Below are 4,719 nucleotides of genomic sequence, written 5' to 3'. Positions count from 1 at the left end.
CCCATTGTTGCAGAAGAGTGTTTCCACTGGACACGGATCCCTGAAAGATTTGGGTGATGAAAACAGAGAACCAGACATGAGGAGAAAGGAGCAAAGTAGGAGATAGAAGTGGCCATTCATGAGCCAGAAGATCCCTCAGGCCAGGGGCAAAGAGATGCTAATGCGTGTGATGCAATCAGCGTAGGACTTTCAAACCACAGCCCCCTACTTAAGCTCTGAAAATACAGCTCTTTCTTCCCTGCCTCTGTTAATCAGCTCCCACCCCATCCGCCAAAAGGACTTTTGCAATATCAGTGTGGGAAGGGGCAGCGTCACAGTCAAGCCTTTGCGTGACAGTCGAGTCCCTTTTGTTATGGCCATTATGAATGGTTTGTGCCTCTGTGCTTTCGGGAGGAAGCCATATATGGATAAAGCACATCTTGTGTAAACAGCTCCCAGGAGTTCTGTGCATGGCAGCAGTGGCCTGCCACCAGCACCCTCCCGAGACTGGAGTTATGTGGGACGGATGAGCAACACGGGACACGCTGGAATGAGTGATTCCTATTGTGTGACAGAGGTATAACTTTTTGTTACTCGGATCTATGTCATGTAACTCAGGCCAGGAAATAAAATTTCTTAACCACACTCTCGAGGGCATCACATCTGTGGTTCAGAGGAAATTCACAACACCAAGGGGCAAAAGGGATCAAGACGAGAAGACCGTTTCTAAGGGCATGTCTACAATATGCAGCTGTTAGTCGACACAACCCTGTCGCTAAAAGCTGACGTGTGTGAATGCTTTTTGTCGGCACTTTTGCTGGTAAAATACTTCCACTCCACAATCAACAGAGCAGCATTCAGACATGCACTTGCTGTGGCAAAACCTAGCCATTCGCTGGGGCGGGGGAGAGGGGGTACGTTTAAGCACCCATAAATAACAAACGTTTTGTCGGGGAAGTGCAGACATTAAACACAGTTTGTCACCATCACCTCTGTGTTTCAGCTGAGGTAGCTTGAACCGTGTTTGAAACCAGCCCTGGTAGCAAAGCCTAGAGTACAGGAGGCCATAAGGAACTCCTTCGAGAGCTGCTGAAATGGTTGACAAACTAAAGGTTTTGTTTTGCGAGCAATATTCTCCTACTGAATGTAACCAAGCATTTCCCAGTTCTCCTGTCATCGACTCTGGTTTGTTGCCCAAGAAGTTTTACTAAGCCCCCCATGTGTGAGCACTCTTAATCTTGTGCCTTCCTGAGGGCATCGCAGCCAGCTGTCCCCCTGAAGGATAAGAGGGAGGCATTTTCAACCAAATACAAGTCAGGGAGGCAAAAGACCAAAAGCAGTCTGGCAGGGGGGCTCTGCTTGGCTGCCCGGCCCAGGGAGAAATATTCTGGGACATCCATGGAATGTGTGTTATCGTGGGCTGAGGGAAAACAGTGACAGGCTGCAACTTCAAACAGGCCGGGAACCAGAGAGGCAGGATTTAACGCTCCTTTTAAAGGAACACACAGGCTACGTCTACACTGCAGGCTTTTTGCACAAGAACACTGTTCTTGTGCAAAAACTTGCCGGGTGTCTACACTGCACGCACGTTCTTGCACAAGTAAATTTACAGTACAGCGTCAGAAAACAGGGCTTCTTCCGGAAGAGTTATTCCTCTCCCCACGAGGAATAAGCCCTCTTGCGCAAGAGCTCTTCCACAAGAAGGCAGTGTAGACAGGCAACATGATTTTCTTGCACAAGAAACCCCTATGGCTAAAATGGCCATCAGAGCTTTCTTGAGCATGAGAGCATCCACACTGCCATGGATGCTCTTGTGCAAAAGCACATGGCAGGGTGGACGCGCTCTTGCACAAGATCTTTTGCTCAAGAACTCTTGCGCAAAATGGTTCTTGCGCAAGAAGCCTGCAGTGTAGACGTAACCACGATGTTCTGATAAGGAATTGCATTCAGAACAAAACTAATGGTCCAGCTACTCCAGTATCCCATCATCTGCCACTCTGTAACAGGCCAGTGGTCCATCTAATTGGATAATCCACCTCCTGCCAAATTAGACCAAAAATAGGCTGTGTCTACACTGGCAAGTTATTCCGGAAAATCAGCCGCTTTTCCGGAAAAGCTTGCCAGCTGTCTACACTGGCCGCTTGAATTTACGCAAAAGCACTGACGATCTAATGTAAAATCATCAGTGCTTTTCCGGAAAAATTATGCTGCTCCCATTCGGGCAAAAGTCTTTTTCCGGAAAACTGTTCCAGAAAAGGGCCAGTGTAGACAGCACAGTACTGTTTTCCGCAAAAAAGACCCGATCGCGAAAATGACGATCGGGGCTTTTTTGCGGAAAAGCGTGTCTGGATTGGCCATGGACACTTTTCCGGAAAAAGTGCTTTTCCGGAAAAGCATCCTGCCAATCTAGACGCGCTTTTCCGAAAATGCTTTTAACGGAAAACTTTTCCGTTAAAAGCATTTCCGGAAAATCATGCCAGTGTAGACGTAACCTATATAATGTCTTGCTTTGGCCCAGTATCCTTCTGCCTACCATGTCGGATTAAACTAATGGTAGGTCTAAAAGAGTATCCACAGCTCACAACTAGCTGATAGCAGATGTTCCAGGAAAAGGTGCAGCTCTTTCATTACACTCGGAGGCAGCCTTACTCCTTTCCCCCACTCCTCTCTGATAACAAGGAAATTCCTTTTTCTATCCAGCAGGTAATCAGTTTATACCCTATCACACGAGGAACGATTGATGTGGACGAGGGAGTAAACAAGCCAAATTCCCGGCGGAGAATGTTTGTGGGCTTAGTTACTACAAACACAAATATATTCCAGTCTCCATTTCAGGGTGAAGGACAGTGAAAAGAAGTGACTATATTGGGAACAGAGTTGGAGGAGGGCGGGGACACACAGAGGTTTTAGAAGCCAGAGAGTCTCTGGTTTCTCAATTCTCCTGTCCTTTACACAATTGTGTTTTAGCCAGTTAATGGCATTGTTTGCAGCTTTTTGTGTGTTAAAAAGTCGTGTTGATTTAGAGTAGCATTTCTCAGCCTTTTTGATAGCAGGGACTGCCTGGCTGCTTTCCTAAACTATAGCTTTGTCTACACACTGTTTAATGTGCAGCTGTGGCAGCTTTAATGCAGCAGCCTGGGTATTGGAAGCTGTGGATTTGTGAGGCTGCTCCAGAATGATTCAAATGCCGCCCAGCTGCTTACCAGACACCAATAGCTACGTTTTTTGTTTCTACTGGAGGAGCACATTTACACATGCCTTGGTGCATATAAAAATTTATTCCACACATGGATGGAAAAAATCCACACCTGGATGGAAAAGATTAGAGGGAACACTAGTCATGTCCCCAGCTCTGGGAGAGAGCTTTTCCAGTGCTTTAGGTAAACCACCTCCACAAGGGGAGTAATTAACTCTGCCGGGAACTTATCTATAATTTGCTGGGGTTGGCTATAATTTGTTGTGGGTTTTTCACACCCCTGAGTGAGAAAGTTACAGCGCAGTAAAGTGGCAGTGAAGACAAGCCCGATGTTAGGGAGATCTCGGGGACTGGTCAGGGTTCATAGGCTGGCCGTTGAGAAACACTGATCTAGAGAAATACCTTTTAAACGATTCCAAAATGGACCACAATAGATCAGGATAGGGTGAATGCCTGACAAGATAAATAAAAGAAAATTGGAGAGATGCTGTATAGAAACATCTAGATTCCTATGTCAATTGACTTTGATTCTTATCTGCTTCATTTTAACTACCCAATCTTCAGATACTGATTCCCTCTAGTTCCCTGTCTCCCACCCCCTCCTTTCCCCTCCCACCCCTTCTCTCCTATTTATTTTGGGTCTGCACATCCTAAACTCAAAACTCTGAAGAAGTGGGCTGTGCCCATGAAAGCTCATGATTCCATCCACATGTTTTGTTAGTCTGTAAAGTGCTACCAGACCAGTTGTTGTTGCTGTTGTTTTATACCCAGAATAGTCAGTGTGTGGCTTTGTACAATGATTCCCTGCTCTCCCCCCTTCAAAAGGGTGGGATGTATGAAGCAGCCTCCCCCCATCCCCATGTGGTCAATAGGAAGGAATTGAGGGGTGCAGATGCTGCTTATTTGGTGTATAATATCTCACAGCTCTGATTCTTCAGGGCCCTAGCACTTGATCAGATAAGAAACCTGTTTTCCAACAATCCACTCCATGCTGTGATCCCATGGCTTGTCACCAGGAATACAAGTTGTGACAACGAGGCACTGAAAAATAAGTTTGGTGTCCTATTTTTCTCTCAGTCACGCTATTTCCCGTAATAAGCAGCCAGCCTCTCATTGAGTGTAGAGATGTCGGAGGAGGGGGCAGAATTCTTGCAGCTCTTAATCATTCCCAGTATGGTGAAACAAGGAATTATTTTTTCCCCAGGAGAAGTTTGTATGTAATGATGACCCCAGTATAATCAATAGGGGAAAGGGGGAAAGTTAGTCAATTTTGGAATGGGGGGGGGTCTCTTTGGAAAATGGGAGAGTGTGATAGAGGAGCAGACCCTAAGTATAGTCAAAAGAAGGATTAGGAGATGCTAAAATCTGTCCCTGGTCTCTAGTGTGGGTTTGCAGGGGCTATGAAGTTCTATAGTCAGTATGTGAGAGGGGGTTGTGGGAGTGCCTCCATAGTCAGTGTGAGGGGAGAGGTAGCAGTGGAATTGATCCTTGTGATCAGTGTTGGGGGGCTGTAATAGTGCCCCCATAGCCAGTTGGGGGAGTGG

The sequence above is a fragment of the Pelodiscus sinensis genome, chromosome 24, assembly GCF_049634645.1.
Source record: "Pelodiscus sinensis isolate JC-2024 chromosome 24, ASM4963464v1, whole genome shotgun sequence".
In the NCBI taxonomy this organism is placed as follows: Eukaryota; Metazoa; Chordata; order Testudines; family Trionychidae; genus Pelodiscus; species Pelodiscus sinensis.
The sequence above is the reverse complement of the archived record's forward strand: the minus strand, read 5'-3'. Positions refer to the sequence as shown.